Source organism: Anolis carolinensis, chromosome 1 (genome assembly GCF_035594765.1).
Source record: "Anolis carolinensis isolate JA03-04 chromosome 1, rAnoCar3.1.pri, whole genome shotgun sequence".
Classification (NCBI taxonomy): domain Eukaryota; kingdom Metazoa; phylum Chordata; class Lepidosauria; order Squamata; family Dactyloidae; genus Anolis; species Anolis carolinensis.
In genome coordinates, this window is record NC_085841.1 from 286,246,871 (window position 1) to 286,272,633 (window position 25,763).

The 25,763-nt window shown below is 45.0% G+C and overlaps 1 protein-coding gene across 1 annotated transcript in view; it reads right to left on the bottom strand.

Annotated features, from left to right (window-relative positions):
- Window positions 1-5,112, bottom strand: part of gas2 (growth arrest specific 2) — a 162,634-nt gene extending 157,522 nt beyond the window's left edge. Inside the window, exon 1 of the mRNA XM_062967780.1 lies at window positions 4,849-5,112. The gene's annotated coding sequence lies outside the window, so the exon portion shown is untranslated. The remainder of the gene's footprint in view (window positions 1-4,848) is intronic.
- Between the last annotated feature and the right edge of the window lie 20,651 nt (window positions 5,113-25,763).

Here is a 25,763-nt window from a genome sequence, read left to right on the forward strand (position 1 = left end):
AAAGCCAAGAGTTGCTCCACCGGCCCCTTCCCTTCCTTCCTTCGCCTGCAATTCTTTAAGAAAGGGACGCGCAAAGGGGGGGGGGGGGGGCGAGCCAGTCTGAAGAAGCCCGACGGTAACCCGATGCCTGCAGAGACCCCCAAAGAGCGAGCCTGTCTCGTTCTCCTGTCTGCCTCTCTCTCTCCTCGGCCAGGAATGGGGTGGGGGAGAGAGAGGAGGTGTTTAAGATTGGAAATGTGGAGGCCCGTGCCTCCCTAGGGCTCACCTTGAGCTCTGCAGAAGACCCAGAGAAACACGCGCGTCCTGCCTCCCTCCCTCCCCCAGCAGATATTTATTTTCAGGGAACAATACAGAGAAAGGAACGAAAGGAAGGGGGGGAAACCGCAAAACATATGGTGTAGACATGGACAAACTTGGGCCCTCCAGGTGTATTGGACTCCAACTTTAAATTGTGGGAGTTGAAGTCCAAAGCATCTGGAGGGCCCAAGTTTGCCCATGCCTGATATAATATATCAGATCCATCACGTTGTGTATTTCTTCTCAACTCTGAACCCTCGAAGCAGCACAAAGCGATTTTATTTATTTATCATGTCAGAAGCGAGCCAAGGGTACAGTTGTGATGTATTTAAAAACACAAAGTTTAAAACTTGGCATTTACTCATTGTCCTTTGACCTGAAGCTGGCCACTTGAGAGTGTCTCTGGTGTTGCTATAAGAAGGTCCTCCATTGTGCATGTGGCAGGGCTCAGGCTGCATTGTAATAGGTGGTCTGTGCTTTGCTCTTCTCCACACTCACATGTCATTGACTCCACTCTGTGGCCCCATTTCTTAAGGTTGGCTCTGCACCTTGTGGTGCCAGAGCTCAGTCTGTTCCGCGCCTTCCAAGACATCCAGTCTTCTCTGTGCCCAGGAGGAAGTCTCTCATTTGGCATCAGCCATGGCCTGAGGTTTTAGCCTGCCACTTTTGGACTCTCACTTGATGGGCTGTCCCTGCGAGTATCACTGTAGATCTTAGAAAACTATTTCTTGATTTAAGGCATTGCCATGCTGGCTGATATTCTAACAGGAGATGGGCCAGAGATGTCAATGCCTTGGTCCTTTCATTGTTGGCTGCTACTTCCCAATGGATATCAGGTGGTCTAATACTGGCGAAAGAGTATAATTTCTCCAGTTGTGTGGGGCATAGACATCCTGTGATAATGTGGCATGTCTCATTAAGGGCCACATTCACTGTTTTAATGTGGTGAGATGTGTTCCACACTGGGCATGCATACTCAGCAGCAGAGTAGCAAAGCACAAGGGCAGATGTCTTCACTGTATCTGATTGTGATCCCCAGGTTGTGCCAGTCAGCTTTCAAATGATGTTATTTCTAGTGCCCACTTTTTGCTTGATAGTCAAGCAGTGCTTCTTGTAAGTCAGACCATGGTCCAGGGTGACTCCCAAGTATTTTGGTGTGCTGCAATGCTCCAGTGGGATTCCTTCCCAGCTAATCCTCAGAGCTCAAGATGCTGGTCTGTTCATAAGGTGAAAAGTACATGTCTGTGTTTTAGATGGATTAGGAATCAGCTGGTTTTCCCTGTAATAGACAATAAGAGCACCCAAAGCTTTGGAGAGCTTTTGTTCAACCATTTCAAAGCTCCCTGCTTGGGTGGTGATGGCAAAATCATTAGCATAGATGAAACTCTCTGTCCCTTCTGGCAATGGCTGATAATTTGTGTAAATGTTAAACATTTCGCCATCTGCTTCTCTGGCCCTGGAATTCAAAAAAGCTCCTGTTTTTGTAGCAGATTTCCTATGAAGCAAGTGAGATGGTAGTCCTTTCTGATATTTTAAGTTTTTCTCAGGAGAAGGCAATGATTTACAATGTCATAAGCTGCTAATAGGTCTATGAAGACCACTCCTGTAATCTGCTGCTGTGATACCACCTGGGTAATATTGGGTCCCCTTTCATGGGTTCATTTTTGGCTGTCCATATTCTAGAGATCTAATGGGTAATCAAACTGAAATGAATGAAAGGGATGACTGGAAGCCAAGGCCATCAGAGGCTGGATGGTGTCCTATACATATGTACACTTTAATCTGGGATAAAGCCTCAGCGGTAGTGGGGAACCATGTAGGAGTGCAAATCCCATCAACTACTCCGTTGATGGGATTTGAGGATCCACAGAAACCACTAGAAGTTAACAATTACACCAGATTCCTGTGACCCTTCAGATGTTGTTGAAATCTAGATTCCATAAACACAAGCCAGAATGATCAGTGTCCAGGGATTATGGGAACTGGAATCTAGCAACCTCTTCACATTTTAGAAATAACATCTCCCACCATGATTACAATCCACAGTGTTGTGGATCTCCTTGGACCATCTTTTTTTTTTGCCCCTCTCTTCCCTCCAGTGAACCCAGAGACCAAAATGTGTGGTCAATTACTAAGCTTGAGGAGTGTTGGTTTAAATATAATACCTCAAAGTTGCTTGGATCTAGGGAGCCCATGTGATCTCAGAGAATGATCCATGGAGACCCACAAAACTAGATTATTGGGAATGTGGCTTCTAAATAGGGGTGCGAAATCTGTGACCCTCTAAAATGTTGCTACAATCCAGCTCTCATCATTCCTGCCACTGGTCGCTCTGGCTCGTGTTAATGGCATCTGGAATTTAAAAACATCTGGACAGGCCAGAGGTTCTTGGTGTATCTGATGACATCTAGATGTTGCAAAACTCCATAATCCATCCACAGAGTAGCCAGGGAGGATGGCAGCTAGAGTTTACCAACCCCTTAGGGCACATGTGCACTGTAGAATGAATGCAGCTTGACTCCACTTCAACTGTCAGGGCTCAGTGCTACAGTATCTTGAGTATTGTAGTTTTACAAAGTATTTAGCACTGTTTGCCAAAGAATGCTGGTACCTCACCAAATTATTATTATTGATATTATTTACTTTATTTATGGGTTGCTGTGAGTTTTTGCAGCAGTATGGCCATGTTCCAGAAGAATTATCTCCTGACATTTTACCCACATCTATGGCAGGCATCCTCAAAGGTTATGAGGTATATTGGAAACTAGGCAAGAGAGATTTATATATCTGTGGAAGGTCCAGGGTGGGAGAAAGAACTCTTATATGTTGGAGGCAAGTGTGAGTGTTTCAATTAATCACCTTGATTAACACTGAAAAGTCTTGCAGCTTCAAGGTCTGGCTGCTAACTGCCTGGGGGAATCCTTTGTTGGGAGAGAAGCCATTGAAATCCCCAAGCAGGTGGGCAAATTCAACAGAAAGGAGAAATCATGAAAATGAACAAAATCTAGCTAACAGTATTAAAAAAACTCTAAAATCAGGACAGTAAGTAAAGAACAACAATCTGAAAATGGGAATTCCAGACACGAAACAATCAGAGCCAGCTAATACCTTCCAACACAGGATTCCACTAGGCGGGAATCAGTCAGGCCTTGTAGCTGCAAGGCTTTTCAATGTTAATCAAGGTGATTAATTGCAGATAATCACCAGCATCATTATCTTGGAGAAAATCATGATGCTGGGGAAAATGGAAGGAAAAGTGAAGAGGGACTGACCAAGGGCAAGATGGGTGGATGGGATGGTATCCTTGAAGTGAATGGCTTGACCTTGAAGGAGCTGGGGATGGCGACGTGGTCCGTGAGGTTAGGATGGCTGAATGAATAAACAACAACACACTTGCCTCCAATAGACAAGGGTACTTTCTCCCAACCTGGACCTTCCAGATATATAAACCTCCCTTGCCTAGTTTCCAATTGACCTCACGACCTCTGAGGATGCCTGCCATTGATGTGGGCGAAACGTCAGCAGAGAATGCTTCTCGAACTCCCAGCAACCTAGTGATTCCGGCCATGAAAGCCTTCGAAGATGTTTTATTTATACCCCGCCTTACAACTCTATCGCATTTAAAGCGGGGTCTGTCTGCATTAATTCTGCAATGTAGTTGCCCCCTAAGGGTTCTATTCCCATTCTAAAGCGATATGCTATGCCTGCTCTTTCACCTCCTCCGCACTCATGACCTCAGGCTTCTCGAAGCCTTGCCTCTGGTGCCGGGGCTTCTCTTAGGGGAAAAGACCCTGCCAAGATCCAGCCCTGAGAGCGGAGGTGGATGGAGTGCCGTCTCCACGCGCAAAAGCCCTGCTGCAAGGCTCGACCCAGCTTCTGGAAACAATGCCTGGGCGGGGAAGAGCCCTGGACGACTCCCCGCCCGCGTAAGACACCCACGCAGCCCCTTTCCTGGCAGCCCCAACCCCGAAGAAAGGAAACGACCGTCTCTCCATAGACTCAAAGCCAGACAGGGCTCTCCTCCTATTTGCAAACTTCGTGAGCCCAGCGAGCGCCTCTCTTTGCACAACGCAGAAAATCACGGGTTCGTCTACGCTGTGGAATGAATGTAGTTCGACCCCACTTCAACTGCTAGGGCTCAATGCTCTGGGATAGTAAGAACTTAGGAAGGTTTTTAGCCCTTTCTGCAGCCTCAAGAGTGCTGCAGCCTCATGCCTACGATTCCATAGTTAAAGTGGGGTCAAACTGCCTCGATCCGCAGTGTAGATGCACCTCAGGAGGATCGAAAAATCCCTGCACAGATGCACAGAACCGCAACAAACGAGGCAGGCAGGGAGGCGTCGCGGTGCCCTCCCCTTGCTTCGAGCAGCCGCAGGCAGAGAGGAGGGGGAAAGCAAGGCGGTCAGATGTTCTGCGAATGGTTCACAAAAGAGCCACCCGAGTGCGCCTTCCCCGGAGAGGGCTCTTGCTTAAGAGGTAGCCAGCCAGCATTTCACGCCTTCCTCCCCCTTTCCTCTCTCCTTCCCTTTGCAAAGAAATTATCTCACTCACTTTCTCGGCGCAATGTCCCCACCACTCTTCTCCACTTGCTGCCTGTCCAGACGCTCTGCTCGCCCGAATCGTTCGCCAGGAGCAGCAGCAGCAGGCGCCTTGCTGCCACTCTTCATACTTCTGATCTCTCTGTACTTGCTGCTCTCTTTGGGAAACCTGTTTTTTTTTTCTCCCCAACCCCGCCAGAAACAGATTTCCTACATTTCATCAGTCCGCATAGACTGAGCGGAAGTTTAACGCTGACTTTGAGGGGGGAAAGGGGGGGGGGGGCAGAAGGGAGCGACGACCACACGGCAAATACAATTGATACCGGTTTTACCCTTGAAACGCGGAGAGATTGAATTACAAACTCTATTGGCCGGGAATTCGGGGAAGGGGTGGAGGGGAGAGAGGGTCCAACTCTGGGTTGTGCTACTTCCAATATTTTGGGGAGGGAAAGTGGAGCTGGAAAAGATGGAACCTGAGCGTTGTTGGAAAGGTTTTGTGACATCATGCTGGTAAAATGTTTCATTTGGAGACCCAAGTGACCTGATTTTTAGCTTCCTTCTTTAGAGGTCCCTGGGGTGAAAATGACAAGTGTAAACAAACAAAATGAACAAGCCACTAGAGTAAAAACAAAGATCCACCCAGAGGAAAAGTCAAGGGAACCACTGACCGCATAAGAAAGCTGATGAAGAAACACAACCTACAAATTATTTACAGACCCACAAAGAAAATCCAATAAATGCTACGGTCAGCGAAGGACAAGAGGGATCCTCTCACCTCTGCAAGAGTCTACCATATACCATGCAGCTGTGGACAAGTCTACATAGGGACCACCAAACGCAGCATTGCCCAAACATGAATCAAGGAACATGAAAGGCATTGCAGACTAACTTAACCTGAGGGGACAGTCATAGCAGAGTACTCATGAACCAAGCTGGACACATTATATGATTTGAGAACACAGAAATGCTGGACCACTCTAGCAACCACCATGTCAGACTACACAGATAAGCCAAGCATGTGGACAACCTCACCAGAAAGGAGGAGACCATGAAAATGAACCAAATCTGGCTACCAGTATTTAAAAACTCTAAAATCAGGTCAGTGGGTAAAGGATAACACTCAGAAGACAGGGGAATTCCAGACCGCGAACACCTCCCAACAAAGGATTCCCCCAGGCTTTGAAGCTGCAAGGCTATTCAATCCTAATCAAGCTGGCCAGTTGCAACATTCACACCTGCCTCCAACATACAAGAGTTCTTTCTCCCTTTCTGAACATTCCACAGATATATGAAGGCCACTTGCCTCGGTTCCATCAAACCTCACAACCTCTGAGGATACCTGCTATAGATGTGGGCAAAATGTCAGGAGAGAATGCTTCTGGAACATAGCCATACAGCCCAGAAGACTCACAGCAACCAAAAATGAAAAGCTGATAAATGGTGGTGTTCACCTTCCAGGGCAATTTTCCTTTTCTTAAGAAAACTAGTGCCACGTTGATCTATATTAATTTCAACCAGGCTTGGTTGTATTGGATAGTATGTATTAGACTGTGGACTTGTGGTGCATCTCCACTCTAGAATTAAGGCACTTTCTTTGATACCACTTTAACTTGTGTGGCTTAATGCTATGGAATCCTAGGATGTGGAATTTGATGAGTCACTAGCACTCTTTGGTGCTTGTGAAGCTAAATCTTCAGTGTTTAGATTATACACACCTTGAATGCACACAGCTACACACATTAAAGGGATAAACTAAATGGGTGGGGGGGGGGAAGGGAGGGTTCCAAAATAAAGCTCATTCATGTGCATCAGCACACCTAAGTGTAAATCACATTGCATAGTAAAACCAACCAAGGGACTGCCACCCTGAGTACAAGTGTATTGCAATAGCGGAAGGTAAAAAAAACAAAAAAAACCCAACCTGAATCCTACATGGCTGTAAAGCTACAGATACTGGAGATTCTGGAACTGGTTCAAGACCAACTGCATATAAGCACCATCCAGGCCTTGAAACAGTTCCAGGACACTCCAACCTAAGACTCAGTGTAAATGTACTCCAAGTTAAGCCCCTACAGAGTAATGAAACCCCTGAGTTCCCTTCTACACTGCCATATAATCTAGATTATCAAATCAAATAATACAGATTCTACACTGCCATATAATCCAGTTCAAAGCAGATAATCTGGATTTTATATGGCATTATAGAAGGAGCCTTAGACTATTCAAAATCAACCACTTCATCTTCCTTCATGGTAGGACTGCGTCTGTCATTCTTATTGATTGGCTTCCATGGCAGGCTTTTTTTTTTTTTTTTTTTTGCATCAGGGCTCAGTATGCATTTCAGTTCATAAAAATTGATGAGCATTTTTTTCAGAGCATCATCATTCACAAAGTCCTTTGAAGCGAACAACTGTGTCCTGAGCTCTGAAAAAGGCCAGAGCAAGACCCCGTTATCATAAAATGAACACAAGATAAATATCATTTGAATTTGGGCCAGTGTGAGGTTTATGTACCAGAACTGTTTGCATGTGTTTTTTTATCCACTTTATAGATTGATTTTTCTTACACATCACTAACCAATACTACCTAAAACCACCAACATGGACATTTTGTATCGCACTGAATTTTTTTTTTTTTTGCAGTGATGGTTAAGCTATGTGTTGATTCACCATGTATCCATTTGGATCAGCTGTTAAATCAATGATATTACAAAGATATATTCACACTGCATAATTGTAGCCACTTGGAATTTTTAGTGCAGCGGTCAAAAGTTTAGTATTTGAACTCCTTGGCAAAAAAATTCCAAATTCCTTGAGAAACTTAAAATCCTGTAACTTCATAGGATGGACCACAACAGTCAAAATGTTATCAAAGTGCTATAATTGTGTAATGCAGATACACTGCACACCTGGTTTTCACCACAGATTTGTAGCACTTTAATGGCCATTCTGTTTTTTATGTTCCCATCATATGGAATTTAGGGATTTATAGTTTGATGCGGGTACATAGATTTCTGCTCAAGAGCTCTAATCTATGTCATATATATATATATATATATATATATATATATATATATATATATATATATTGATTGAGAAGTTAGTTGCCTTCTAACTCCAGGTAGTCTTAGATGACACATACTTCCTTGACTCATTTCAAAGTGGCTTCAGAGCAGAATACGGAGTTGAGACTGCTATGGTCACCTTAGTGGATGATCTCTGTCTCAACACAGACAGGGGAGTGTGTTCCTGTTAGTGATTCTAGACCTCTCAGTGGCTTTCAATACCATCAATCATGGTGCCCTTCTGGAATGCCTGGAGGGGCTGGGAATTGGAGGCACTGTTTTGCAGTGGTTCCGGTCTTACCCCTCAAGCAGGTTCCAGATGGTGGTGCTTGGGGATAGCTGCTCTTCCAAAAAGGCGGTGTTATGTGGTATCCTATAAGGTGCCATTCTATCTCCAATGCTTTTTAATATTTATATGAAACGGCTGGGAGAGATCATCCATAGGCATGGGGCGGGGTGTTATGAGTATGCTGATGACACCAAAATATATTTCTACATGCCTTCAAAAACAACCTCATCTAACACAGCATGTCTTCTCTGAATGAATTCCTGGAGGAAGTAATGGGCTGGATGAAGAAAAACAAATTGAAACTGAATCCAACATAACAGAGGTGTTTGCCTTCAAGAGTCCTAATCTGACAATGGAGGTATGTCAACCAGTTCTGGATACCTCCAAATGTCATCCCAGCTAGATGCAACAATCAGGAGTGCTTACTACAAGCTTAGGCTGATATACCAGCTGCCCCCCTTTTTAGGTTAGGAGGGCCTGAAGATGGTAGTGCATACACTAGTAACTTCAAGATCAGACTTCTGCAGCACACACTACATTGGGTTACCCTTGTACCAAGTTTGGAAACCAGCTGTTTCAAAGCCAGATTGGTTACGGGAATATCTGTGATGAGTCATGGGCCATGTAGTCCCGTCCCTGGCACTGTTGTGCTAGATGAAGAGGAAGACTTGGGTTTTTAACCGTTTCAGTCAGAATTGGAACTTTCCCAGCCAGATTTGGATACCTTGCACCTGCAAGAGATTTGTCTTCCAGAAGTCTGTCAAACAAGCCCTGAGCCTAAATCTCCTACGTTTTCTCGCCATGAGTTTTGTAAACAACAGAGGGGAGTTCAAGCGGCCTCTCGCAGGAGTGCTAGGATAGCTGCTAAGCATTCAGCTGATTAAGTCTGCTTTCCATGGGAAACTTTAAGGAGTCACACATCTGGACTCAGAGAATAGCTTTCGTTTCTGGTTCTCCAGAGAACTGCTCTTTGGCGGGAAAACCGGGACCCTATTTAGGTGTTCTACCCACAAAGGGATCTTGCGGAGTCAATTCGTCAGCTACCGGAGTAGCGTGTGTGGACAGCTACTCCGTTTCCAAGCCTCGTTCCTGTTTCAAGCCTTGTTCCCGATTCCAAGCCTTCGTTTCCAGCCTTGTTTTACTCTCCGGATTTTGCCTTGTTTTCCGGACCTCGCCAAGCAATTCCACGGAACCTATTCTTGCTCCTCGTTTCCTTGTTGCCTTGAACCAAGCCTTGTGTTCCAAGAATCAAGTTATTTCCTAGCCTTGCTCAAGTTCATGGACTAAAGGACCTTGTCATCTCCCCTCACTTTGCCTGGCAAAGTGAGTGTTTCGGTTATTGGATTACAACTTTGGACCTTAATATTTCATATTGGACATTGTTTCTTTGGACTAATTTTGACCTTTTCTGAAAGGTCTACTCCTGGACTAATTCTTACACTTGCTTTTATTAACTTTATATATTTCCTTAATAAAGATATTAGATAGATTCTGGCCTCTGTGTATGGTTATTGGTGCTCTGCTGCCTGGGTCGTGACAGTTTGACTCCGCCACCCTAAGCACCAATTAACCTAGGCCAGAATGTCTACCGGAGCCGGGCCGGGTGGCCAACCGATCAGCTACACCATCGACAAGGATGAGGTGGACCGGATCCGTGATAAGCTCAATGTGCAGGATGGGGAAATAAAGGGTTTGAAGGAACGCGGAATCCGTCTCCCGGCCATGGCGTTGCCAACCAAGTTTTCTGGAGAAGCTTCTAAGGTTCATGTTTTCCGTCGTCAATGCCAGGCTTATCTAGAGGCCCGTGCTGCCGAGTTTCCCCAAGAAGACATCAAGGTGGCGTGGGTTTACAGTCTCCTAGACGGGCCAGCGGCCAACTGGGCGACGGCACTGTTCGACCAAGCCTCCCCACATCTAAGGTCAGCGCAACACTTCCTGGACCACCTTAAGGAGACCTGGGGAATCGAGGACAATTTGGAGGCAGCCGGCCACAAACTCCGGCGCCTCTCCCAAGGGGACAGACCCTTGTCCCAGTACATAGCCGAGTTCCGAGTGCTGGCCCACAACACCGGCTGGAACGATGTAGCCCTTAGAGGACAATTTCGGGAGGGTCTCAACATTGAGATGCTGGAGGAAATCTCCAAGGTGGATCCTCCCCACTCTCTTGAAGCACTCATTGATCAATGTTTACGAGCTGAAGTCATGCTTGCCAACAGAAAACAATGGGTCCGAGGCCAGAGCGGTAGAGCTGGGGTGAAACCTCCCGCTCCCACCGGCGTCCAGCCGCGCCCAGTATGGAGACCCCCGCCACCAGCCCCATACCCCAGAGGGAGCGAGGAGGTGCCGATGCAGTTGGGCAATGTGCGTCCCAGATTAGATGCCGCCGAGAAGGCCCGCCGCCAACGCCTGAATCTCTGTTGGTACTGCGGAAACGGGGGCCACTTCGCCAGAGAGTGCCCAGCCAAAGGGAAGCCCGCCGCCCGTCTGGCGGCGGCGTCCTCCACGGAGACGAAGACGTCTGAGGCGGCTGGCGCGCAGCCGGCGGGGGAAGCCAGCGACCGGGCGTAGAGAGGCTCGCCAACCCGGTCAAAAAACCCACTCAAGAGCCGCCAACCGGGGTCCTGTTTCTTCTAGTGGTCACCTTGTGGTCAGCAAAAAAAGGGCCCGTCATGGTCCATGCCATGATAGACTCCGGAGCCACCAACAATTTCATTGATAGAGAGTATGCCGACTCTCTGGGATTACAATATCATGACTTCAAGAATGCCCGTGTGGTGCAAGCCATCGATGGCCGCCCCCTCGAGACGGGTCCCGTAAGCCAGTGGTCGGAACCCACCAGAATGTGGATAAGGGAACATATGGAAGAGATTTCCTTCTTTGTTACCGAGGTTCCCCATTTCCCTGTGATTTTGGGAATTCCATGGCTGACACTTCACGACCCAAGCATCTCCTGGTCCAACAGAGAACTGCAGTTTGCTTCAAAATATTGCCAAAACCATTGCCTTGTAGCCAAGGTCTGCCATGCCACAGACACTGAACCCATTATCACCTTGCCCAAGAAGTACTCAGAGTATTGGGATGTATTCAATGAAAAAGAAGCCGAGAGATTACCCCCACATAGACCTTATGACTGTGCCATTGACTTGGTGGAGGGGGCCCCGATCCCGCGAGGACATCTCTACTCCCTGACCGAACCGGAGCAAGAAGCTCTCAGGGAGTTCATAGAGACAAACCTTCGCAAGGGATTCATCAGACCCTCTCAATCCCCAGCAGCCTCCCCAGTGATGTTTGTGAAAAAGAAGTCAGGGGACTTACGCTTGGTGGTGGACTATAGAGCATTGAACAATATCACTAAGCGGAACAGCTATCCCCTGCCCTTAATCTCGGACCTACTAGACCGACTTCGAGGAGCCAAGGTCTACACCAAGCTGGATCTTCGGGGGGCTTATAATCTAGTTCGCACCAGAGAAGGGGACGAGTGGAAGACCGCCTTCCAGACTAAATTCGGATTATTCGAGTCCCGAGTTATGAATTATGGATTATGTGGAGCTCCCGCAACGTTCCAGCATTTTGTCAATGACATCTTTCAGGATTATCTAGATCGGTTCTTGATCATCTACCTGGACGATTTTTTGGTGTTTTCTAGATCACAATCAGAACATGAGAACCACGTCAGAATGGTGTTACAACGATTGCGGGATCATGGACTTTATGCCAAGCTGGAAAAATGCGCTTTTGATCTACAAGAGGTAGATTTCCTGGGGTACCGCGTCTCGCCACTAGGGCTCTCCATGGACCCGGCAAAGGTTTCAGCAGTATTGGAATGGCGGGCGCCGACCAACAAAAAGGAGGTGCAACGATTCTTGGGGTTCGCGAACTATTACCGCAAGTTCATTCCAGATTTTGCCCGCTGGTCTGACCCAATCACCAGCTGCATCCGTGGGAAACAGCCCTTCCGCTGGACAGATCAAGCAGAGAAAGGGTTCCAGCAACTAAAGAAATTATTCACGTCTCAGCCAATACTTCAGCATCCAGATCCTGAAACCCCATTTGTCGTGCAGGCGGACGCCTCCGATGTGGCAATTGGGGCTGTACTTCTACAACCAGTGGGAGATCATCTTCATCCTTGTGCCTTTTATTCCCGTCAGTTGACCACACCAGAGAGAAATTACACCATTTGGGAAAAGGAACTTTTGGCCATAAAGGCAGCCTTTGAAACCTGGAGGCATTGGCTAGAAGGGGCCAAATTTCCCATTGAAGTACATACTGATCATCGGAATCTAGAGCATCTGAGAACTGCCCGCAAGCTTAATCAGAGGCAACAACGCTGGGCTTTATTCTTTGAACGTTTTAACTTCCAAATTCATTATGTAACCCCAGCCCAGACCAAACAAGCAGATGCTCTGTCGCGGAAACCGGAATACGCTGCAGGGCGCAAAGAGACCTTTGAGTCCCAGCTGCTACAACCCGAGAACTTTGCCACGATCACAGTGGGAAACACCAAATCCACTCCCATTGAATCAACTCCCTCTACTCCAGGGCCCCTTGGTGCTCAGGAAATCAGGGCTAGTCAGCAAGCAGATGCCTGGGCACAGGACCAACTTCGCCAAGGACTACGTTTTCCCTTTTCGCTTAAGGATGGGCTACTTTGCTATAGAAATCATGTTTACATCCCCCCAGGGCCGGGCAGGGAAAAAGCACTTCGTCTGTGTCATGACTGCAAGCCAGCAGGGCATTTCGGACTATTTAAAACCATGCATTTGATCCTAAGAGATTTCTGGTGGCCCAAGATCCGCAAGGATGTGGAAAAATACGTCAACACCTGCCCAGTATGCCAGCGCTCCAAGACAAGAAGGGAAAAGCCCTCAGGGCTTCTACATCCCCTCCCTACCCCATCTCGTCCATGGGAAATAATTTCTGCGGATTTTATCACCGATCTACCACCTTCCTGTGGATTCACCACGATCCTAGTGGTGGTGGACCTTTTTACCAAGTTAGCCCATTTCATTCCCTGTGATGGCCTTCCCACGGCCAAAGAGACTGCAGATCTATTCCTCCAACATGTTTTCAGATTGCATGGATTGCCCAAGAGTTTGGTCACAGACCGTGGGTCCCAATTCACCTCTCGTTTCTGGAAAGCACTACAAAAACTATTGGGCATAGACTCTCGTTTATCTTCAGCTCACCATCCCCAAACGGATGGGCAAACTGAGCGCACCAATGCCACTTTGGAACAATACCTTCGCTGTTATGTGAACTACCAACAGGACAATTGGGCTTCCCTGTTACCGCTGTCGGAGTTTGCCTACAACAATGGAGTCCAGGCTTCAACTAAAGAAACCCCGTTCTTTGCAAACTACGGCTTCCATCCACGTTTCTTCCCTCCAGTCATTGAAACCTCAGAAGTTCCCGCAGCAGAGGACTGGCTGCAGGAACTCACAGCGGTGCAACAACTTTTGCTCCAGCAACTGGACCAAGCCAAGGAGAACTATAAACGCCACGCTGACAAACATCGCCAGCCGGGCCCCGAAATCAAGGTAGGAGACCGGGTTCTTCTGTCCACTCGTTTTTTGCCCTCCCATCGCCCTTGCCGGAAGTTAGATGCCCGTTTCATTGGCCCCTACCCAGTGGTGGCGCAACTTAACCCCGTGACTTTCAAACTCCAACTTCCGCGCTCTATGCGCATTCATCCAGTGTTTCATCGCTCCCTGCTCCTTCCGGCGGATGGTGTGCGCCCTGATGCAGACCGGCCGGCCCCTCCTCCTGTTTTGGTAGATGGAGGGGAGGAGTTCGAGGTTCAGGACATTTTGGATTCTCGCTTTCACTGCCGCCGCCTACAATATCTCATTGACTGGGTGGGTTTTGGCCCCGAGGAACGCTCTTGGGAAGACGCTTCCACAGTCCACGCTCCCGATTTAACCCGCCGCTTCCATCAGACCTATCCCACCAAGCCGCGGCCTCGCACCTCGGGGAGAGAGTCCCAGTTTGAGGGGGGGCTTGAGGAGGGGGATAGTGTGATGAGTCATGGGCCATGTAGTCCCGTCCCTGGCACTGTTGTGCTAGATGAAGAGGAAGACTTGGGTTTTTCACCGTTTCAGTCAGAATTGGAACTTTCCCAGCCAGATTTGGATACCTTGCACCTGCAAGAGATTTGTCTTCCAGAAGTCTGTCAAACAAGCCCTGAGCCTAAATCTCCTACGTTTTCTCGCCATGAGTTTTGTAAACAACAGAGGGGAGTTCAAGCTGCCTCTCGCAGGAGTGCTAGGATAGCTGCTAAGCATTCAGCTGATTAAGTCTGCTTTCCATGGGAAACTTTAAGGAGTCACACATCTGGACTCAGAGAATAGCTTTCGTTTCTGGTTCTCCAGAGAACTGCTCTTTGGCGGGAAAACCGGGACCCTATTTAGGTGTTCTACCCACAAAGGGATCTTGCGGAGTCAATTCGTCAGCTACCGGAGTAGCGTGTGTGGACAGCTACTCCGTTTCCAAGCCTCGTTCCTGTTTCAAGCCTTGTTCCCGATTCCAAGCCTTCGTTTCCAGCCTTGTTTTACTCTCCGGATTTTGCCTTGTTTTCCGGACCTCGCCAAGCAATTCCACGGAACCTATTCTTGCTCCTCGTTTCCTTGTTGCCTTGAACCAAGCCTTGTGTTCCAAGAATCAAGTTATTTCCTAGCCTTGCTCAAGTTCATGGACTAAAGGACCTTGTCATCTCCCCTCACTTTGCCTGGCAAAGTGAGTGTTTCGGTTATTGGATTACAACTTTGGACCTTAATATTTCATATTGGACATTGTTTCTTTGGACTAATTTTGACCTTTTCTGAAAGGTCTACTCCTGGACTAATTCTTACACTTGCTTTTATTAACTTTATATATTTCCTTAATAAAGATATTAGATAGATTCTGGCCTCTGTGTATGGTTATTGGTGCTCTGCTGCCTGGGTCGTGACAATATCTAAGAATAAGCATATTACACCTATCCTAAAGTTACTCCACTGGCTGCCAATTAGTTTCCAGGCAAGGTGTTGGTTTTGACCCTTAAAGCCCTACATGGTTCCAGGTTCCTCATAGGGTCGTCTTCTCCCATACAATCCGCCCCAAACACTGAGGTCCTCTGAGGGAGGCGGGGTTACTCCAGCCTGCCAGAACCCGATTGGTGACCATTACCCAGAGGACCTTTTCATCGGTTGCCCCAAGACTGTGGAACGACCTGCCAGAAGAGCTCCAAAAGTTAGATCAGCTGTTAGAATTTAAAAACCATCTAAAAACCTATCTCTTCTGGCAGACCTGCTCAGCTAGTTGAAAGCATGAATTTAAAACTCACGTCTAGGGTTTTGGTCTCTGTCCTGTGTGATTAAGGTGCATTTTATAGAAATACTTTGATATGTATCTTTTATGGAACTGCATTTTAATATGCGTGTTTGGAGAATTTTTATAGTATTTGTGTGTTTTTGACCTTGCTGTGACCCGCCTCAAGCTGTGGGGAGAGGTGGATAAGAAATAAAATAAAATAATAATAATAATAAGCAATGTTGATCGGGACTTCTGGGAGTTGGAGTCTAAAACATCTGGAGGATCTATGGTTCTCTGTTTTATATGTTGAGTACGTATTATCAGTCTGAGTATGCTCACATTCTTCTGTCAAATGAAAAACTGTTTCAGATGGATGGATGTTCCCCTGCCTCCTTGGTTAGAAACATATCAATGTTAAACAACTAGGATTTTAAAGAAATGTTACAATATATCATTGCTCTTATTAGTTCCAGCAAGCCATGTCATCCACCAGGATATTATGAACTGTAACAAAAGAAATATTCTACCCCACATGTGCATGTATCTATTAGAGTGCAACAGATTTTTAAAATGTTTTTGCTAAGGGTTTATTGGCCTATTCAAACCTCAAGCTTATCCCATTCATGCTAATCAAACTAAATCTTGTTAACATGGTTGCCCTATTTTAGACCCTGCCTCATTAGCATTTATAATTAGAATTTGCAATTAGTATGACTGATGGTATATTTATGAGATTATGGCTGTTGCAATCCTATTGATTTACATAGCTATAAATTTCATGGAATTGAGTGGCACTTACCAATGAATAGAAATGTATAGATTTGTGTTTCATGTGATATAAGAATATCTCAACCAATCATACATATTTAAAAAAGTGTAATGAGAAACTTTGTGTAGTAAGCAGTTGAGATTTGGAATTGAGATGGCTATTTCTATGAAATGATTCATACTTAACCAACTGATTTCTGGGCTCCACACAGTCCAATATGTAGAATTTATTCAAATATTTTGTGCTGTAATTGATCATTTTAAACCTATTTCTCTTGATCCTCCTGCTTGCTTTAAAGTCATGCCAAAGGGTTTTGATCACTGAAATTTAACCAGTTTCTTTTCCAGAACATTTATCTCGATAATGTTGAACTCAAGAGCTTTCCAAACATACTTTAAAGCAAAATCTAAACAATACTTTTCTCCTAAGCAATCTTTGGTTTGGATCCAGCAGTACTTTTCACTGAGGCTGTAGTAGGTGCACAAAAGTTGTGAAAATCAGATGCCCCACTTTGCATGTGCAACTGGATTCAATCCTTTAGCTGCACTGGACTTATCTTTTGCTCAGAGTTTTGACAAGTTACTGTTTGGATCATAGTGCTCAGACAGCTTGACTCACTAGCTACTGAATGTTTTGTAAGCTGTGCTCCAAAAAAAGCAATATTTCTAAGCTCTGTTAATATCATTCAAGCTGTAACCTATCTTCATGTGGTAGAAATTGTAATAGCCTTGCCTGCCCTCAGAGGGATTAGCTTGTTATAGAGTTATTTTTTAAATTGGAAATATTGTGCACATGCTTAAGACTTGGAGAGTCCAGAATGCTGTGCCAATCTGTTGATGGGTCCAGTTACTGACAGCATGTGACCCCTTGTTTAGACAGCTCCACTATCTGTTTTCAGGGCCAACTTCCATGAGCTGCTTATAATTTATAAAGACCAAAACAACTTGGGCTAATGAGCTTGCTATTTGAAAAACTACATTCTCTCATACAAGCATACTATTTTTAAGAATTTCAGAAGAGGCTCCTATCTTGCTCGGTGGACAACTGAGGGAGCACCTTCCCAGTGGTTGCTCCAGTTCCCATTTTGTTCATATCAAAAGTGACTTGAGAAACTACAAGTCACTTTTGGTGTGAGAGCATTGGCCATCTCTCACACCAAATGTTACCCAGGGGATGCCTAGATGTCTTACCATCCTGTGGGAGGCTCCTCTCATGTCCCTGCATGGGAAGCTGAAACTGACAAACAAGAGCTCACCCTGTTCTCTGGATTTTAACTGATGACCTTTTGGTCAGTAGTCCTGCTGGCACAAGGTTTTAACCCATTGCACCACCAAGGGCTCTCGGTTCCCATTTATCTCTGTCCCATTAGTTTCTTACAATGACAAATACTGCCTTTGTAACAGAAATCATGATTCTGATTTACAGCCTTACACATTGCTGGGAACAGACTGAAACATCCTCCTTGCAATATAATGACCAGCTGAACATACTTCTTTTACCCAATCTTTCTGCTGGCTGTCAAAGTACACCAGGAAGGAAGTTACATAGTTTTACAATAAGACTACTTGAGACTTTGTCACATGAAGTTGTTATTTCATGGCAATTGTCCAATTACCAAAACCAAATAAATTCAGCATGAGCACACTTGTTATTTTACCTCTCTCCATTTGCACAATTGTATTGATTTACCAACCTGTGGTCTCAGAAGCATATATTTGCATATCCTCATAACATCGATTTCCAACACTTCCACTGCAATTTTGCAGTTTCAGCAATGTGTTTTTAAAAGTAAAATACTACCATAAACTAGAAAAAAAACCAGGCTTGGAAATGGCATGGGGGAGAATGGGAAGAAAATACCTCCCCCCGACCAGGGCTGGCCCAAGGTAATTTTCAAGTATAGGCAAACAGAATTTTGGTGCCCCCCCAAACCAATCACTGAAAAATAAAAGCGTTAGATAAGCGAAAATGTTGGATAATAAGGAGGGATTAAGGAAAAGCCTAAATAAAGAACAACACTCTGAAAACAGGGGAAATCCAGACAGGAAACAATCAGGGCCAGCTAACACCTCCCAACCAAGGATGCCCCCAGGGAGGAAGCAGCCAGGCTTTGAATCTGCAAGGTCATTAAATGCTAATCAAGCTGGCCAATTGCAACATTCACACTAGCCCCAAACAGACAAGAGTTCTTTCTCCCACCCTGGACTTTCCACAGATATATAAACCCCACTTACCCAGCTTCCAACAGAACTCTGAACCTCTGAGGATGCCTGTCATAGATGTAGGTGAAATGTCAGGAGAGAATGCTTCTGGAACATGGCCAGGAAGTCCGGAGATCCGGCCTTGAGGAAGGGGCGAGAAGGAAGGCATTCACCGCTTTGGGGAGCAAAGAAGTGGGGTTTTTCTGCTCTGCAAAGTGGTGAACATCTTCCTTCTTGCCTCCTCCGCCATGTTCCTGGGATGCCCGGCAGCGGCCCTGGGGGCTTCCCTCTGCCTTCTTGCACCCTCCTTTCCTGACAAGAAAGAGGGGGCACCACCATTCCCACCTCCTCCGCCCCCGGCAGGCGCCCGGCCCCTCGCTTCCGAGGCGCACTTTCGGAGGCAGGCCAGGCCATGCCCACAGAGGGCAGGGGAGCTAGGGAGGAGGAGGGAGGCAGGCTGCACCCTCATGGCACCTTCCGGAACTGCGTAATCTGACTGCCTCAGCCTGCCTCCACGGCCGTGGCCTGGCTTTCGCCCAGGCCACAGCACCCTAGAGGATGGCGCCTTCAGCAACCGCCTAGTTGGCCTAACGGGTGAACCGCCCCTGCCCTGACATCACTCTAGTGCTGGCATGCAGTTATACTAGCAGAACAGACCCACTGGAAAAGGTAGGTGATGTGAACATTCTAGGATTGGAAGCTATTGATGGTTTTTTTCCCTTCAATAGCACAGGATGGGTTAATCATGGAATCAAGGCTGACAGGCAACAGGATGTGCATGGCATTGTGTGATAGGGATCATCACTTTTGGTTCGCCTTCCTTGTGTAATTAGGACTGTAGTCTAAGGGCCCATCTAGACAGATCCATAATATGGGATCTGATTTGGTTTTTCCAGAGGCATCCAGGAGGGCTCAAGGAGTAATGTTATGGTGGACAGGTAAGTTTAATTTTATTTTAGGGTCACATTTGGGGTTTGGTGGAGGAGGTAGGTGTACCTCTTGGTTTTTCAGGCTCCTGGAGCCCGAAAACCTAAGATGGCTGTGTGGATTGGTATTGGAAATCACCTGATGTGGTGTTCAGGCCCAATCCACACAGGACCCACACCCGGTAAGACCCGGATCTTATCTTTCAAACCAGATCTTACCAGGTGTTTAATTAATTTGGGGGGCTTTGGGGTGGCTGTATGCCATCCTGATTGTTATCGGTGTGGCACGTAGCCACCCCCCCCCCCCCCGCACCCCCATCCCGGGAAAGCCCAGGTTTTTGGAGGCTTGTGGGAATGCAAATCTGCACCAAAGCGGGTTTTGAAAAAATCACTTTGGCATGGATTTTTATCTTGTGTGGAAGCACCCTAACTGAAAATAGCAGTTAGAGATCCCTCTTGGTTATAACTGCAGCACTAAATGCTAGCCATGGTTTGTAAGAGCTGCAAGAGGTAGAATTGTAAGTGTCTACTTTTTGTACAGCTTGGACAGGAAGGCACTTTGGCCACTGATACCATCTATGTTGAATTTCTGTGCTGGTAAGCCATCATCTCCTGATTCTGGGTAGTTTGGAGACATAGTACCAAGCCACAGAATCAAGAATATCCAGAATTTTCCAGAATATGTATGACTTCATACTTTTTTCAGGAGAAGTCTTGCATCTGGAATGAAGCACCGAATTTTTTCCAGACTTCAGGCTATAAACTAGCCAGTTATGCATATGTGTATTTCACTGCAGAAGGGTTTTTCTTTTTTTACAAAAGAAAGAATTGGAAAGCTTTTGCAGCCACATGTACACTCCCTCTTCAAACAGTGGATAATGCAGACCTTAAACAATGGTCCAAGACATATGGTGGGGAGGAAACTATGCCAATTTGTCTATATTTAGTCAGTCTGTATTTTCTTTTGTATTTTCTTCTCTTTCTTTCTGGTTACTTGCATGAGATACATTTAGTGAGCCTTTTCTTCTTGTTTTTGCTGAACAGCCATCAAACGGGAATGTGTTCTGCAAAATATAGTGAAGCAATCAAAAGCTAGTAAATCTGTACAATTTAGAGCAAACGCTATGGAAGACGGCCTGGTAAGACCAGACTGCCAAACATCCAGCTGAAATCTACATTATAAACTACAAATAATGGAGGGATTTGCACTTCAAACAAGCCTTGTGCTTTTTTTTGTTTCACACTTATGATTGAATTTTGTCTCTGAGTGTGGCTTCCTCTTCAAACGATAGCATTTAATAAGGTTTGCAGAAGAAACAATTTTTAAAAGTTTATTTTAAATAGTTTTGTAAATTTTTACCTTACATTTTCAGGGCCCCTCAAGATCAGCCCAAAGATTTGAATGGTTAAGTATGGGAGAGTTTAAATATTTTAAGAAGGCATTTCTAAGCTAGTCTTAGAGAACAACTGATAAAAGCAAAAGAAAACAAAAACACTGGCCTAACATATGCTTAGAGCCAGCATGGTGTACAGTTGTGATTCTCAACCTGTGGGTTCCCAGGTGTTTTGCCCTACAACTCCAAGAAATCCCAGCCAGTTTACCAGCTGTTAGGATTTCTGGGAGCTGAAGGCCAAAACATCTGGGGGCCCACAGGTTGAGAACCACTGGTGTAGAGATTTGAGCATTAGACTACAGCAGAAGATCAGTGTTCGAATTCCTGCTCAGTCATGGAAGCTCACTGGATGACTGGAAAACCCATTCTCTTTCAGCCTCAGAAGAAGGCAACGATAAACCTGTAAACATCTTGCCAAGGAAACCCAATGATACATTTACCTAAGGGTGCCATGAGTAAGAAATGACTTGAAGGAACTCAATAATAACAACAAAAACATTTGCAAGAAAAAAATGTACTACGTATGTACTTGAAAAAACGTACTATGAACAGCAGAGCACAACCAATCTAGTAAATTTCCAGTAAATTTTATTTCACTTTATCTAATGCACTCTTTTTAAAAAACTACAAAAAAGCAGAGGTGGCTATAGGGGGCCAACTATATTACTACGTATTTAAAGAGGTCATCTGTGGGGTGGGGGAAATCTTGTTATAACTTCTATTAAATGCAAAATGAAATGGTTTACTATGTGCACTTAAGGAATCAGCTGTATTTATCAATGGACATAATGTCTTATAGAAGTATATATGGTTGTGTCTTACGGTACTATTGTGCATGCACATGCCTTTAAACTGCCTGTCAACTTACGGTGATTCCATGTATTTCATAGGGTTTTCTTAGGCAAGAAATATTCAGAGATGGTTTTTGCCATTTAATCTGAAACCTGGCATAGCATTTGTTGGCAGTCTCCCATCCAAGTGCTAACCAGGGCTGCCCTTGCTGAGATTCCAAGATCAGATGTGATCTGTTATCTTTACAGTATTTCCATTAATAGCTCTTTCTAGCATTTGTACATAAAAATATACAGGCTAGTAGACCTATTCATGATACTGGCATGTACAACTGGTTTGAGAAAGTACTAGACTACAATTACTCTAAACCATTGATTCCCAAACCTTAGTTCAGGTGTTTTGAACTTCACCTCCCAGAAGCCTCAGCTGCCTTAGTCAATGATCAGAAATTATTGGAACTGAAGTCTAAATACCTGGAAGACAAAGTTTGGAAAACACTGCTTTAAACCAACAATAGTAGAGCAGAAGAGGAGCAATGAGAACTGAAAAGAGTCTACATTCTACCTGGTTTGGAGGGGAAATGAACAGAGGTTGGAATTCTGAAAAGAATGAGAGAATGAATGAAAGGGAGGGGTCTTGGGACTGGCCACAGCCATGCAAAGCATGAGCTAAGGGCATGCCTAAAGGGCATCTGGAAACGATTAGTAGAAAGGACCCTGGAAATACCATAGGCAGGTATATGTTACAACAGTTCTGTTCTGTTTCTTTTTATGTCAAGACTCAGTTTTGTCTCAATTAAAAAATAAATGAGCAATCTCCAAATGTTATTAGCTTACAGTTTGCTTCATCTCTAGGTTCTGATCATGTGAGGTCAGGCTGATGGAAACTGGGAGTCCAGAAAGATCTGGAAAACCACATGCTAACCAGTGCCTTAAAATGGCTGGGAAGGACAAAACTGAGGAGGTCTCCACTTAAGAGCAGCATCTTAGTATATTATGAAATCTCTTTCCAAAGAAGGACTATTTTTATCTTGCCAACTTATATCTGGCCATTCTGAAATCAGCTTGTTCTAGCCATGAGTATGAATGGATGATATTAGTCTGAATGCTTTTCTCCATTTGATGGTATTCACTTGCTCTTTTAAAATGCTCTTGCTTAAAAAAAATGTGCTTTCCACCTTAAGCCCCCAGCCTCAAACACATCGTTAAATGTTTTAAACAAACAGCAAGAAAAATGCCATTGTTGGATCATTTTCAAGATCAGATTGTGGAGAACTATCCTAAACATTAATCTGTATTACCTCTCAGACACTGCCTCAGAAATATGTGACAACATGAACTGGCCTGTACTTGAACAAATATGAGGTTTAAAATCTTTGTTGCCACTGAAATTATGAAAAGTACAATAATAAATCCCACTGGATTAACAAAAATGCTGGATTGTGCATAGTTGACATTTTTCCTTTTGTGTTCTTTGACAACAGAATAATTTTACTTTTCCCTCTTCCCATTCATGAAATACATTTACTTGCATTAAATAAAACAATAAAATTTAAGTTAATGCAAGTCAAACTTCGTACATGGTATTGTGAAGCCAAAAGGGACAAACCTTGAAAGTGAGCAGTGTGAGATGCACTGAAGACATAATATGGACTAAGGTAGTCAGCACACTAATGGAGAAGCAACACCACCGTTACCCCAGAGAAGAAAGGTTTCTATTTCCTGCTTGGTACTAGAGCTGTGCACGTATTCATTTTCTAGAACAGGACTTGTCTGATTAGTTGTTTTAGTTTGCTGTTTCAACCATAACGGCATGGGCATCATGAGGGTTTTTTTCCAGCCTCAACAAATAACACAGTGTCAGAAAGTTACCAGAAAGCGGATTGGGGAGGGGGGGAGGCTTAGAAAACGTCACGAAATTCAGGAAGGATTTTCCCCAAAATGCACACTCCTACTATGGCAAACAGATCCAAACCAGCTAATGCAATGAAACTGAGTGCAAGCCAAGCAAATAGCAGCAGAGCAGAGAGAGCAGCAGAACACTAAAACAAGCAACTTCTTTCATACAAAGTCAGGACATGGCTGGAAATGGAGAAGTGCTTGAATTGACCTAGCCTGGAAAGAAGACATGTGAGATGGTTCCTTCTTGCAATTGGCTCAGAAAGCAAGGGCCACAGTAAACCCTTTGTGTACAGGCTAATGCTCTGCGTGCCATGGGGTTGCCTTTGAAAATCCGAATACAAGTGAAACCACCCAAAGTCTGGCACTGTATTATTTGTTGTGGCCAGAAAAAAACCCCTCATGCCACCCCTGCCATTACGGCTGAAATGGTAATTAAAACAACAAATCAGACAAATTCCATTTTAGAAAATGAATACGTACACAGTCCTATCTAGCAGTAGTAGCTTTCCTCATCCCAAACACTTAATAAAAAAAATAAACAAAGCCCTTAGAAGTTGTTTGTAATGTTCACATCTTGGATTCACTCACACTCTCTCTGCCCTACTGCTGCTCCTCCCTGTGGAGACATTCCTGGGGATAGGAGGAGAACCTTTGGGGGTTTGTTTTTTTTAAACAGATATTTTATTTCATGAAACTTTAAAATTTTACTACAAATGGTATTATGAAACTTGGGGGGCTTTGCAGTGGTAAATGTGTCCTCCTAGTGTGGCCACTTTCATCCAAATAGCCTTAAAATGATGGAAAGGGGAGCCTGTTAAGCCTCCCCATTGCTGCCTATGGCTGGATAGCTCCCGAAAAATGACATATCACCTATTCTGAAAGATGAAAGTTCCAGGGAAATGAATTGGGGAGGGAGGGGGCGTGCTAGAAAACTTCGTGAAATTCAGGAAGGATTTTTCTCAAAATGTACACCCCCTACTTGGTACCACCTGTTTTCTGATGGCTGCTTCTGGCTGCTCTCTCTCTCTGCTGTAGGCTGGTGCCTGCCTGCCCAATAGGACTTACATAATTCCAAGTGTTTCATAGAATCATAGAATCGTAGAGTTGGAAGAGACCTCATGGGCCATCCAGTCCAACCCCCTGCAAGAAGCAGGAAAATCTCATTCAAAGCACCCCCGACAGATGGCCATCCAGCCTCTGTGTAAAAGCCTCCAAATAAGGAGCCTCCATCATACTCCGGTTTACCCATATAAGTACCATCTTTCCCTTTTGCAAGATGATATGGTTCCCCTCTAGAGAAGACTGTTGAGTCATGAAGTGAGTAGGGTCACATTACACAACTTGCTGGATTTGAATGTATGTACTTTGAATGTATTCAGGTAGGTGATTAGGACAGCAGGGGTGTTAAGAGTCATCCAAGATTGCTGTGGTGTAGGATTTCAACATCCACTGGGAGACTGTTTTGTCAGGAACAGCTCAGAGCCTCATGTCTCCCATGATGATCATGATTCTGTCCCAAGTAGTATTTGGCAATATCCATGCAGCAGACCACATTTTAGACACAGGGCACTTCCAGACAGTGCCAAAATACAGGATAAACCAACTCAGGACCTCAGAGCAGGTCCCCACACAGACTTGCCAGTCTAGTGGCTTTCTTCTCTGCTGTCCTTACAGCCCTTCTCTGTCTTGGGATAAAATGAAGGGTGGACAGGGGACATCCTCTGGAAGTTTTTTTTTAAAAAAAAATCATTCAATTATGTGCTGATGCATATATGTGCACATGTAAATATCCTAACACAAATATGGATAGATTCCTATGTGCACATATAAGCCGCAGCACGTAACAGCGGGAATTTCTTTTTTAAAATGCCAGCAGGTTTCCCTCTTTTCCCAATTGCTTATTCATGATCTATTTAATATTATAAAGTTTAAATTAATAACTTCCAGAGACCTCTAATGACTCTCTGCTTCTCCTCTTTTGAAACCAGCTGGAAATCAGCGGTGTCTTCATGGGAGCCTGAACAGCTGATCAGCTGTTTCAGGCCTTTTAAAACCAGCACGGGGTGAGAAGCAGTCTCCACGGGGGTAAAGAGGGAAATCCCAAACTTTACATGGCTACAAGGCCCACAGTCATGGAAAAACAGATTTTTTTTTACCCAGAACCAGGGTAAAAGAGAAACTTTTTGAATTGGGTTTTCCCTCACTTGCTGTGATTAAGCACACATTTAGCATAAGCGTCATCTGCCCCCTCCCCTTTTAACCCATTCTCTCCTGAATTATAGATAACTAGCTGTGCCCGGCC